Genomic DNA, 14,679 nt, shown 5'->3' on the forward strand with positions numbered 1-14,679 from the left:
TACTATAAATGGTCAATTTCCCCAGTATTAGGTTGAAATAAATTATAAAGACTGTATGTGTGTCAAAATGAATTCAAGTTGATTACTTTAAAATAAAAAAACAACATTAAACAAGTCATGTGATTGAATTATTAGCTTAATATATTTTCAAAATGACATCTGAACTGTAATAATAAATATTTATCCATTGTTTTTTGTGTTAATCCATGTAATATTTAGATTTTTATCAGTGGATTGGATCATAAACAGCCCATAATAATGCACCTGACAACATATACTGCATTTCTAGCTGCTCTCAACTGTTCATTCATTAAGTGTTAAATATAAACCTTGTCAAATTAGCACCTTACACTTTAATTTATGAGCCACTGGCAATATTTTTAATTTCCTTTTTCTGTCTTCATCTCAGGTTCAACAGAATATTTTACACCCATATCTCCAGACGTCTGAAGAAGGTAAAGACACGTTTCTGCTCAGAGTATTTATTAAAGAATTATAAATGACATTTTCTAACTATTTCACAGATGCTTTCCACGATGGACTTCGTTGTTCCGAATCCGAGCCGTTTCTCTCCGGCGTGGACCGATCCCAGCGAAGAGTTGGACACTGTCCTCTCAACGCTCCAGGAAATGTTCGGGGATCTTCCGTCAGATTCCAACTCTGCTCCTCAAATTGACTTTGAGGAGTTGATGAAACTCCTCGATGAAGTCGAGGCCCTGGAGCCACGAAAAGACTCGACCTCCGGACTTGTCGACACGACAACGTACGACATCAACCCGCTACAATGTGGAGCCCTCGGAGAACACTGTCGGGCAGAACCATCCGGTCCAGACAGGAGGGAGATGGATCGACGTTGGCGCCCCCCCGGGGTTCTGGGTGCAGCTTCCACCGATGATGGCTCATCCCTTCTTACATGGAAACACGTACGAACAACACGTTGTTTTCCAACAGCAGGTCAGTGGCTGATCAACTGTCAACTGTTGATGTAGTAGCTGTTCATGACCTTCTTTGTGTTTGTGTCTCCAGAATGTTCCAGCAGTGCCAACCATGAACCCTCTCGCCTTTTTGTAAGTGTCACACAAGCTTTGTCTCCTTTTTGTACATTTTTTAATATTAATTCTGATTCTAAATATCATTTTCTATCTCATTCCAGCAACAACCAGAACGTCCAGCCGACCTCCGGCTTCGCTCCTTCTCTTCCTCCGGCCTGCACTTCCCAGTTAGTTCTCTCGCTTTTTTTACTTTTCCAAAAATGCAACCTTCACTCATAAAATTGATCTAATGTTGTCAATGATCTGATGCGGTTGTGGCAAAAAACCACCCTACGTCAAGAGACCCTGAACGCCTTCATGGTGTTCATGAGGGAGAACAGGGAGAAAGTGAAAAACACGATGAAGCCTAAAGACAGTGCAGAGACCAACACCATCCTGGGGCACATGGTGAGTGTCTAAAACACAGCCAGATTTGTACAAGTCCCAAAAGCTCTTGTTTGACAACCTGTTTTCCTGTTTCTACAGTGGCGGAAGTTGTCGTCGCAGGACAAGGATTTCTACTATCAGATGATGAAGATCCTAAGGAGGAAATAAAAGTCATTGACACATTTGTGGATCAACAGTTCAAAGGGATGGAAGTGAAAGATGATACGAACCTTGAAAAGCATCTACTAGCTGTTCAGACTGACGTTCAAACTAAGCTTGTGAGACTGACGCCAGAAATGGAATCAGGAGCGGCGGGTCACCTGCTCGACCTTTACCACCGGCAGATTTATATCCACCTCCAGGATCTTCTGCAGGAGAGCAGCAGCACCCAGAACAGCACCAAAAAGGAATATGATTAAAAACAAGATTCAATTTTCAGGTTTCATGGTAAATGGATAATTAAGTAAATACAAAACAGAAAGTAGACATTTCTTCTCAACAACAACAACTTTTTCCTCATGTTTAGTTATTCTTATTTTATAAAAAAAAAACATTTGGATCTTCAATCGGTTCTAATTTGTTGTGTTCCTGTTTGGTTTCTCTACGTGAAATTGAAAATGAAGTCATTTTACATTTTTAATCTATGTTTGCTGCAGCCAAATGATGTAAAAATGTGTAATAGATGGATAAAAACTTATTACCAAATACGATATTTCCTCACATGTTCTTTTCGAGCTTCTCAATGATTATTAATAATAATGATCTTTATGGACATAACACGTTTCAGACTGAGAGTAGCGACACTATTCTTTAAATAATAGTAAAAAACAAACATTATTTAACAATAAGAAACAGCACCAAAAACATGAATATAATAAAAAACAAGATTTAATTAAGTAAATTGGGTTTAAACTTTAGCGTCACACCAGAGATACTGCCCCCTGCTGGACACCATTAGAAAAACAAAACGGGGAAAAACGGAAAACTACTCCTAAATAAGTTGTTTTCGAGTAATAATGAAAAATTCAATCACAATCGTTGTTTATTAACTAATCTTTATCTACTAGGTTCTGGTAGTGAGTGACACATGTGCGAAAAAATAGGTGAAATAAGGCGGCATTAGCTTAGCTACATGCTAACGTCATGCTACAGAGGTGGGATTAAATAAACGAATAAGCTTCGAAAATAATAAGCCAAATTGATAGATTAATTAAACCATATCGACGATAGTGAGATGTTTATTTCCCCGTGTAGCGACACAAGGATCTCAACAGGATAAAAAGGTTGTCGTGGTCAACGTTGACAAGTGTAACGGCTAGTTTTAGTGTTAGCCGAGTGACAAGTACAAACTTGAATCAAAAACTTCGAAGAGAAGGTAACAAACAAATCTTTTAAGAAATGAAACAAATAAACAACAAAAAACGGTCACTCACGGAACATCGAGTCCTCACCGATGTACGAAAACATGACGGCGATGACACCTGCAAGTGGACGAACGCTCGCTTCTGATTGGCTGACACCTGAACCTGCGTCAATGATGACGTACACGAGGCCTTTAATGCGTCTTTATCGAAGCGATATAAAATGTAATTTCCACCTGGATTTACCGTATTTCGCATCGGACCTTCGGTAAGTATCACCTTTTCCAATTGAGTCCATCATAGTTCTGCTTTAGCCACATTTTTGCTAACAATCCCACAACTGATCCAACGTCACTCAACACACATGTCAATAAAAACTACTTTTAACGTAATTTAAATGTAAATGACTCGTTTGAATTAGGCAGTAACTTAATTACTTTGACATGTTAATTAAAACAGCAAGAAATATTATAAATATAAATGTATTTATTTGTACAAGTAGGAAAATTATTGTACAGTTTATTACCACAGATCAATGTTAGTAACATCACAATAATCCATAATACATAATACACGTTGCCTAGAAAGTGTTGTTTCAACAGTTAAGGTTTATGTTTTAATTATAATTTAATTATATTTCTTAAAGAATTATAAATGACTTTTTTTGTACAGATGATTTCAACGATGGACCTCGTCACTATCGATCTGAGCAGCTTCTCGTCCGATTGGACTGATCCAAGCATGGAGTCGGACACAGTCCACTCCACGTTCCTGTCCATGATCGGGGACCTTCCGTCTGCTCCTGATTTGGACTCTGCTGCTCACGACGATCTGCTCTTGCTCAAACTCATTGAAGAGGTTGATGTCGAGCAGTTGGAGAAGGACTTGACCTCAGAGTTCAAGATGACGACGGCCCCTGAAACCAAACCCTTCCAATGTGGAGCCACGACGGTTCCATCGTTTGGACGAGTGCTGTCAGAGAACACACTAAGGCACTACCATCAAGTCCCAGCTGGGTTGACTTGGGTCAACAGTGGAGTCCCCCCAGGGTTCTGGGTTCAGCCGCCACCAGCTGTGGAAGTCATGAGCCCGCTCGTCTTTTTGTAAGTGTCACACATGTTCATATCCAACTCCACGTCTTAAATATCGTCTTGAAATTAACTTTCCTTTTCATTCTAGCAACAATCAGAACATCAGGTCGACCTCCAGCCGCGCTCCTTCTCCGCCTCAGGCCTGCTCTTCCACGTTAGTCCTCACGTTTGATTCATCTAAATGCACACTTAACTCATAACATAGATCTAATGGCAATGATATGATGTTCCACCAGATGCTGTGGGGCCAGACCGTACGTCAAGAGACCAGCGAACGCCTTCATGGTGTTCATGAGGGAGAACAGGCAGATGGTAAAAAACACCATGAAGCCGAAAGATAGTGCCGAGACCAACACCATCCTGGGGCACATGGTGAGTGTCTAGAACACAGCCAGATTTGAACAAGTCCGAAAAGCTCTTGTTTGACGACCTGTTTTCCCTGTTTCTACAGTGGCGGAAGTTGTCGTCTCCAGACAAGGATTTTTACTATGGGATGGCAAAGGATGAGAGAAGAATGCACGCCGAGAAACACCCAGACTGGTCGGCGGGCAACAATTATGTAAATCACTTTATTTTCTCTCTTTCTCTTTTGGTAAGTGTTTTATTAATCTTTTTGTTTCTCTGTGTGCAGGGAAGGAAACACAAGAGGGAGAGAAAGAAGAAGAATCTTATCATCTAAAGCCGCTGTTTTAACTGCTGTACATATGTTGAGTGTAAATAAATTATTTTTAATCAAAAAGTCTTTTTGAATGCAGCAGATGATGTTGTCTACATCAGGGCTCGAGAACCTTTATTGTTTATAGAGCCATTTACGGGACGTGTCCCGCCAAAATAAAACTCTGTTTGACGGATAAACTGAATGCTAAACAGCTAATAGTCCTATAAAGTATATTTTACAAAAACAGGAAAGAAAATTATGAACTAATAAATGGTCTGTTTTAAACATGTAGCATGTGTCTGAAAGTTTAAAAGAGAAATCTGGGGCCATCTTGTTACAAAGAAGTAGACGTTTCCCTCGTTTATGAGTTTAAATATACACTAAAAGTTCAACAGAGGTCCCGTATAAAGAGCTAGCAAGCTAAATGCTAAGTGGCTAACTCTTAATCCAGGACTGTCATATTTTAAGATAAATTAATAAAATAAATAGGAAACTATTTTTATGGACCATGACTGGAATGTGGGGCCATTCCCTGTCCTTCAGAGGGCTTTTCCTCTCCTCCTTTTCCCTGCAGCGGTGATTCTCAGCGGACGTGTTTACAGTAACTTCTGCTTCTGAAGTCTTCGCCAACTCGTCTCGGTTCAGCCATCATTCATAGTAAATAAAAACAAGGAAACAAGTTGGCTGAGAAGGCAGTACATCTTACATTGATGACGTCCAGGTATTGTTCTAGAACGGTGCGTCAATAACAACATTCATTTGACACCTCGGCACATGACATTAGAACTCCTGTTTTTCTTAATGATAATCTTTTAAACTGACTCAACAAGAGAATTTATCTTGTTTTGTAAACAAATGCATAGTATGTTGTGGCCGGCAGCTACACTTTAGGGACACTTGGCGGCGCCAGAAGCAATATTTTAAACCTTATGTATTTTCCCTTTTTAATAAGACTGTGCTTTGAGCAGTAAGATATTCCAAAAGACAGACTTGAACTTGATTTTTAGACCAAGGAAACTAATAAAACTTCAATTTGAAGGCACACGGGCAGGATATGGGACATTTTCCCTTTCTCTTGATTTTAAAAATGAAATGCAAGACAACCCGTTCTCTCTTCTAAAAAAAAAAATATTGTGGCCTCATGAGCAAGAACAAAAATTAATTAAAATTTCAAGGGATTAATCTGCAGTATTTATTGGAATTTGGAATGATAATTTTAAAGAAGAAAACATGAGTAGGGGACACTTTGATTTCTCTTAACGTATCGTTCAGAATACTTTTCACCGTCTGTCGGTCCTCCCTGGAGATGTTTGTCTTGAGTTTCAGTAGAGCGGACACGTGTTTTTCACTGGAAAGAAATGGACACGATTCGATAAATGGCAGGTTATTCTAGCATGACATCGATCTTTTGGTCTGCACTTTATACTCGTCCTGATAAAGTTTGTATTTTGGTACCTGAGGTCGGGATACGAGGAGGCCAGTGTGACGACTTGCATCTGTATGGCCGGAACATCCTGGAGGCTCAACACTCCCGCAATCATGTCCAGGTATTCCTTCAGCCAGTTTTCTTTGGAACCCTGCACACACATGTTTCAATAAGCTTTTAATTATCTCTTTGAAAAGTTAAATTAAATATATGAATACATCATACATAAAATGCACTTTTTCTTTCTTATTTACTAGTTTCAGTGCTGGAGGAGCTAATAATATGTAGCGGGTCCCAGCAGGGCCTTCGCTGACAGATATGATAATCCTGGAACCAGAAACTGTTTCCTTCAACTGATAAAAATCTCTAAACTTAGGAAAATGTTGTCGGAACATGATCTGGAGCTTGTAATCCATGCGTTTGTTTCTTCTCGTCTGGACTATTGTAACAGTTTGTTTCCATGTCTTAACAAGAAGGAGCTGTCTCGCCTGCAGTTGATTCAGAACTCTGCAGCGAGAATTCTAACCCGCTCAAGTAGAAGAACTCACATTTCTCCGATCCTTAAAACTCTTCACTGGCTTCCAGTTTCTTTTAGGATAAACTTTAAAATTCTGGTTCTTACTTTCAGAACTATTCATGGTCAGGCTCCTCCTTACATCACTGATCTGATCCAGCCTTACACCCCAGCTCGGGCTCTGAGGTCTGTGGATCAGAATCTACTTATGGTTCCTCGCACAAGGTTCAGAACCAGAGGAGAGAAATCTTTTCAGGCTGTTGCTCCTAAGCTTTGGAACAATCTTCCTCTCTCTTTGTGCTTGATGGAGTCTACTGACTCCTTTAATAAACATCTTAAGACGTTTTTATTTGTTCAGGCTTTTCCTTGATTTTCTGGAACTCCTGTTGTGTTATCAGTTTTATCTTGATCTTTAAAATATATACTTTATTGAACATTGTTTTGATTGTTTAAGCGCTTTGTGACCCTGGTCTGGAAAAGCGCTATACAAATAAGAATTACTTACTTACTTACTTACTTACTTACAATGGACATGAACGACACCGGACCACAAGTGCTCATGAACCAAGTCTCTTGGATTATCTTTATTCACATATTGATAGAAGGAATGACGTTAAAGCTAACTTAGCATTAACTTAAGACACACTTATGTTGTCTAGCTAGCTAGGACTTCACTTACCTCTCATTCCTCATTGCTTTATCCCTGCTGCGGACTTTCTGATATCCATCTAGGAGTTATACAGGAGTTCCACTCAAATCAAAATCCAAATGATATATTTAACAAGTTGTTGTCGGCTAACGTTACCTTCCTCACGCAGTGATTCTCATCGCCTGCCTCTCTCTCTCAACAATGACTGTCTGTCAAATCTGCATCAACTTCCTGCTCCCAGGCTCGACCTTTGACACTGTTGAGTATAAATGTCTGGATACAAACCCACTTTTTATCATAGTATTGGCTCTTTTAAATTGATATAGATATTTATTATTTAAATTGTTGACATAAAGATTATATTTAAATATATTCATCATTCATTTTAACAAATCTAGTTTTCATCCTTGGTGAGATTTTAAATGTATTTGTGATACTCACAAAAGTGTTTTGTTTAGATATTATTATATAATGTTTTCTGTCACTTTTTGGTTTGTTGTTTAGTCCCACTAAGAGGGTGTAATAAAGATAAATGTGCAATGCCATGCAGAAAACGGACACAAGGTGGCAGCACTTGCGGGCGACGGTATTCATGGCAATACTTCGCACAAGTGAAACCCAAGAGACTTGGTTCATGAGCACTTGTGGTCCGGTGTCGTTCATGTCCATTGTAATTCCAGGTTGGTTAAGAACTCTTTCTTTAATTCCTCTTACTTTAAACTGTTTATAAGGATTTTTGATATGACAGTTATGTGTGTGAACATAGAAAGTGCTGCGGTTCATGATCGTGGCGATTACTAAAATGGCGTCCGTGGCCGTAGTTAAATGCTTCTGTGTGTATTTTTCTTTTGACTCCTTGACTTTTGTGCGGTAATATTTAATATGTTAAAATAGTCGTGTGTGTGTGGTGTGTGAGTCTGAATTGTGCATTTGTGTGCTATGAAGTGTGAAAAGTATTGTGTGGAGTATATGTAGCATGCTAGCATGACTGCAAGTTCAGACCAGTTATAGGAGCCGCCCTGGTTGAAAGCACGCGCAGAAATAAATATGTTATACCGTTTTGGCGAGTTAAACTGCAAAAGAGATTCATTTTGTTTCATTAAGTGTTCACTTATGGCATCTACTGTACATAATGTACGATTATTATTCTTGATGAAAGAATGAAGGGTGTATGTTGGAAGTGAAGGAATGATTGATAACAAGAAAATGATTAGTGATTAAAAGACATGGTTTGTTTTCAAAGGAAAATGACATTTATGTAAATGTACTTTGAAAAGTGGTTTTTAAACCATTGCTAATGCAAAAGAAAAAGAACAAAGGAAGAGTCACGATTGCAGTTTAATGAAAATATGTGAATAAAGATAATCCAAGAGACTTGGTTCATGAGCACTTGTGGTCCGGTGTCGTTCATGTCCATTGTAATTCCAGGATTATCATATCTGTCAGCGAAGGCCCTGCTGGGACCCGCTACATATTATTAGCTTCTCCAGCACTGAAACTAGTCAATAAATATATATTTTCATACACAATATTTTCTCTTTTTCGGTCAAATAAAAATAAAAAGTGCATTTTAGATGTATTAACTTTTGAATATAATAACTATGATTATAATATTACCCTGAAGGTATAATTTTCAAATCATTCATTTTTGATCCTTGTTTATTTAGATTTACAATATAATGGATAAAAAGCTATGATTTGATTTTTATTTTGTTCATGGAGATAATTAGAGTCTCCAGAACGGGAATTTGAACTAGTGTTGTCTGGGGGTCAAGGTGACCCCGAAGGCCCTAAAACAAATGTGTTTGTGGTATCCCTTGTGTTGTCTCAGGGTCAAGGTGAACAACCTCCACCACTGCATATTTGTTCACTTTTTAAAAGTTATTTTGAAACCGACTACACTGTGGAACATCTCTTCAGTTTTGTCTCGTTTTATTTTCATTTTCTAAAAGGTTGAAAGGAGAAACGACTATGAAGATCTTTTGATTTATTTTTTAAATCAAAGTGAAAAGTCAAGTCAAGGTTAACTTCTTTGAGGGTAGAGGCTCTAAACCGAGTCTCAGACGGATAAAAATGCCCCTCAATATAAAAAACGAAATTTGAATGAAAATGAAGTAATAAAATGACATGAAGCTAAAACGAAGATAAATCAAAAATAATAAGGAAAATAAATGCAAAGATATCTTGAAAAAAAAGTTTTTTTATTGACCTTGCATGAAATTAATTAATTGAATTTTTGTTTGACCTGAAACTTTGACTTGGATTTAAATTGTGACCTTTATTCACAATAACACCTGGCAAAGTCATCCAAATGTTGCTGCCCTGGAATGAAGGTGCCGCATGAAAACTAGAAGCATGCTTGTGCAAACAACGAGACAAAAGTGAAGGTGAAAGTACGATGAGTGCGTGGGTGTGTGCACGCAAGGGGTGGGAGGAAAGTGGGAGGAGCCTGTAGCCTCAGAAATCCTCCAACGCTCAGAGGACCAGAGAGTTATTTCCCCGACTGTAACTTCCAGGAGCTCACATCAGCCAAAGGCTGCTTGGAAGAGAATCCTCTCAAAACGAACAAATCTGGTGAGTAGGATGTTTGCGTTAACAATGTGTTTTGAATTTCTGTGTAAATGTAAATGTATTTTAACATAAAATCTGGCTGAGGATAGAAGTTGAAGTTGATAATGTTTGACAGTTTAGTGCCAATAATTAAATATCAGGCTCTAGATGAGGTTAAAAAATGGCAAATAATGGGTTTTTTTGTTCTTAAAAATGATTGTTCAGCATCTTAAAATATTCAGAAGTGTAAGAAAAAATCATGTATGAATGGAAAAAACCCTTTTGTCATTTAAACGCTGTATTATGGTTTTCCTGCAGAGCAAACGGCTTGAATGAGGCTCCGGTCAAGGTCAGCGGCGTCACACGTGCCACCGATCCCAGAGGGAAGCCCAGCCGGAGGTTGGAGGTTCCCCAAAATATGGCCAGTCAGCAAAGGTCAGAAGGAACGCTCAATATCTAACCACTTATTTGTTTCTCTTCCAGTCGTCTCCTTTGACCAAGACCTGGAGCAATCTCACTTTTACGAGGCAGCTCTTCAGCTGGTGGACAAAGAGAAGCTTCTGTTTGGTCAATCAGAGGAAGACAAAAAAGTCCTCAAGCTTGTTTTGGACCAGAAAATCCTGGAGACTCTCGTGATCCAGACCATATAGACCAAGAGTCTCTGAAGGGGGAACAAGAAGCGGCCGTGTTAGTGTCCGCCGTGAAAGCAGTCCAGCTGCAGGAGGAGCAGGACCAACTGGTGGATCAAATGGCCGGGTCGGCGCCATCCTGGAGGCAGAGCAAATGGAGGCAACAACACGACCAAGTGCTCACCAGCCTGGTGGAGGAGCGAATGGAGAACCCGTCGGTCTCAGCAATCCGGTGAAGCAGAACTGCCTCCAGGCGAAGATCCACAGCATGGGCCTGCAGATGAAGGAGGACCTGCTGACGGTCGTGAAGGTGGTCAAGAGCTGCTACCCTCCGGAGATGGACATCTGTCAGTTCTATGCCGAGCTGTACCACCAGTAAATGAGCAAAGGCTTGGAGGAGATTGCAGAGTTCGGGCTGGGGGATGAGGACTGCAAGTTCCTGCTGCAATGGGTCACTGACTATTATCCTGGGTAAGTTGCCCGTCCAATTCCCCACCAATGCTATTCCTACCTTGAACTTCCTTCTTTGTTTTTAACTGGAAATTAAAGTGATTTTATATTTATCAATATAATCTTCTTATTCTATAAGACTGTTTAAGAACCCTCTTTTGGCGCCAGAGATCAACTTTGAAGGTCTAGGAAGTCTGCTGCCTGACCACATGGTGGCGTCGCTGCAGGAGCAGTACCTGAGCAAACAACAGGTATATTTACACATTAACTACACAGTAATATAAGCTTGTAAAACATTATTGAAGAATAAGATAAAAAAACAAACATTTTCCAAGCATTGTTATTTTGTTTCAGGTTGTAAAATTTGATAATATAAAGTGAATTTAGTTTTTTAAAAATGTGGTCAAGACAAGAAAAAACATGTAATTTACCATTTGTTTATTATAAATATAAGTTGTATAAATTGACTCCACCCCTTACAATATGACTTAATTTAGTAACTAGTGAATCGTTTCATTGAAGACAACTTTGATGGGCAAGACAAAAGTAATTTCCATTCATTATTCATTCATCATCAGGTTTGTCCTGAGAGACAAAACTACACAAAGTTATTGAATTATTTAATACATTTTTAAAAATACTTTCACAGTTAATGAATTGTTTTTTTTACATATAGAGTTTGATGTTTTGATTCCAATAATTAAAAAATCTGAATTTCCCTATTCCATAAACCAGGGTCACAAAGCGCTTAAACAACAAAACAATACACAGTTAAAATACCTACAAATTAAAAAAGTATTTAAAAAACAGTTCTTTCTTAAAACCTTTTTTTTTCAAATGTATTTTCTGTTCGATTGTTGTCATTTTGAACAGGCATGGTTGACTGATTTGACAGCATTGCAGTTATATTTTTCTGACACAGGGGGAGCCAACATTTTTTTTTTCAAACTTACGTATTATGACTTTAACAACCTTTGGAACAAATGTTTTTATAGATAAGATGTCTCGGTTGATCTTTAACACTTTTCTATTTATACACCTAAGATTGTAGGATTTAATCATAACTCGTGATTGATAACGTATCAAGTTTTTTTGGTTTGATCAGGCAGAGATGACGACGTTCATCAGTCAAGTCCTGGCGGAAGCGAGGGAATCGTGGAAAAGCGAGCCGACAAAGAAGGACGGAAGCTTCACCATGTCCTATGACATCATTCAGGTATTTGAAAAAAAAGGATTCTTTTGGCTAAATCTAGTAGCGGTAACGTTTCAAACCATGACTTCATTTTCACACTTCAGCTCATCAACGGAATGCTGACCTCAGCGGGAATGGTCGTGGGTGATAGAGAGAAGGTCCAGTGTATAACTTGAACTGAGCGACTCGCTGTGCAGGTAACGTCTCTCACGTCAAAAGAAAAAAGATTCAAATGAATTAATGTTTTAGTTTCAAGGACTTCCAGGAGGACGTCATGAAGCAAAACAAGTGGAGCAGAAAACCGTTCATCAAAGCCAACCTCGGATGGATTCAACAATTCAGGTGGAGCCTCCGACTTCAGGGTGTGACCGCGAGGTGGTCATGTGACTCAACTGTCATGTGTCTGCAGGGATTTTATTTTGAAGAAGAGCTCCATGATCCTGGACGACGTCCGAGAGAGATGCATGAGCGTCCTGGCCGACATGAAACAATCGGCGCACCAGTTCCTACTGAGCCCGGTCCACCAGGCGCTCAAGGTGAGTGTCAATAACAGACGTACAGGTGATCAAAATAAAAATCCATCACTTGTGTCGCTCCAGCCAAACCACAGAAAGCTTGGAACCCACGATTGGCTGCACTCGTCAACGTTCGACAAGATGATCATCCCCTGAATCTTCTCACCAGGTATTAAAAAAGAGCTAAAAAAAAAAAAGTTTTCACAAGCTAAGACTCATGGTCCGTGTCTTCAGGAGTTGATCGGACAGCTGCACCAGGAGGTGACGGTGGAATACGTCAGACGGCTGCTGAAGGGAGACGTGAAGCTGAGGAGTCGGGCTCAGCAGCAGGAGGCCTTCGACAGAGTGACGAGCGACGCCGACACTTTACAACGTTGGTTCAGTGATCAGGTGAGAAACTGTGGTGAAACTATGGACGTAGTTCAGTGACATTAGAATATGTTGAATTTAACCTTAAACTTGTTTTTATTGAAATGATGTTGTTTAAGCATTTAATTGTTTCTTTTAAATAATTGAATTCAATAATGTGTATATATCGAAAGGTTGATTTTGTGGTTACAATTTTTTGAATACTTTCAAAATTAATTAATTGTTTTTTTACTGTAGAGTTTGATATTTTAATTCCAATAATTCAAAAATACATTTTCTGATTTCTATTTTATTTTTAATCGTAGCCTAAACAAAACATAAACATTCATTATATTTATAGTTATTTAAAAGGCTACCAATTGAACTATAATATAAATGACCTTTATATGTTGAGTGTATCCTCTCGTCCTCAGTTATCGCCAGAATCTCGCGGGATTTCATTGTCCCTTTGCTGATGACATTATGATTGATGCCATGAAAACCGATATTGTAAAATGAAACAGGGTGTGTTTGGTTTCATGCAATACATTTTTGTAAGAATTCTGACCCACTCTAGTAGAAGAACTCACATTTCTCCAATCCTTAAAACTCTTCAATGGCTGTCAGTTTCTCAATGGCTGCCAGTTTCTTTCAAGATCAATTTGAAATTTCTGGTTCTTACTTTAAGAGCTATTCATGGTCTAGCCTCGAAAAGCGCTTTACAAATAACACTTACTTACTTACTTACCTTTAAATATACTAATTATTGAAAAAGATTTTTCAATTAAAATAAATTCAACTTTTCAATATAAAAAAAACATTTAATTTAACTTTTCAAAGAGATAATTAAAAGCTTATTAAAACATGTGTGTGCAGGGGTCCAAAGAAAACTGGCTGAAGGAATACCTGGACATGATTGCGGGAGTGTTGAGCCTCCAGGATGTTCCGGCCATACAGATGCAAGTCGTCACACTGGCCTCCTCGTATCCCCACTTTATCAGGACGAGTATAAAGTCCAGACCAAAAGATCGATGCCATTTTAGAATAACCTGTCATTTATCGAATCGTGTCCATTTCTTTCCAGTGAAAAACGCGTGTCCGCTCTACTGAAACTCAAGACAAACATCTCCAGGGAGGACCGACAGACGGTGAAAAGTATTCTGAACGATACGTTAAGAGAAATCAAAGTGTCCCCTACTCATGTTTTCTTCTTTAAAATTATCATTCCAAATTCCAATAAATACTGCAGATTAATCCCTTGAAATTGTAATTAATTTATGTTCTTGCTCATGTGGCCACAATATTTTTAAGGGATGATATTTGAAAATAAAAGTGTATATTTCTTAATATAATATTTGCAAATGTTGTGTATTGTTTACAAGGCAACTTGTACATTGTAAATATTTGAAAATACTTATGTTTTTTCTAAATTAAAAATGTTTGGAATAAAGGGTGGACTTTTTTTTTTTTTAGAAAAGAGAACGGATTGTCTTGCGTTTCATTTTTAAAATCAAGGGACAAGAGAAAGGGACAATTTCTCATATCCTGCAAGTGTTCCTTCAAATTTAATAAGTTTAATAAGTTTTCCTGTTGTTGTAAAATATACTTTATAGGACTATTAGCTTTTTAGGATTCAGTTTATCCGTCAAACAGAGTTTTATTTTGGTGGGACACGACCCGTAAATGGCTCTTTACACAATAAAGGTTGTCGAGCCCTGATGTAGACAACATCATCTGCTGCATTCAAAAAGACTTTTTGATTAAAAATAATTTATTTACACTCAACATATGTACAGCAGTTAAAACGGCGGCTTTAGATGATAAGATTCTTCTTCTTTCTCTCCCTCTTGTGTTTCCTTCCCTGCACACAGAGAAACA

The 14,679-nt window shown here is 38.5% G+C and overlaps 1 pseudogene; it reads left to right on the forward strand.

The window, feature by feature from the left end:
* The first annotated feature begins 536 nt into the window (after positions 1-536).
* Positions 537-14,245, forward strand: LOC148071568 (tumor necrosis factor alpha-induced protein 2-like; annotated as a pseudogene).
* Positions 14,246-14,679: the final 434 nt, after the last annotated feature.

This window comes from Callionymus lyra, chromosome 9 (assembly GCF_982586985.1).
Source record: "Callionymus lyra chromosome 9, fCalLyr1.hap1.1, whole genome shotgun sequence".
Classification (NCBI taxonomy): domain Eukaryota; kingdom Metazoa; phylum Chordata; class Actinopteri; order Syngnathiformes; family Callionymidae; genus Callionymus; species Callionymus lyra.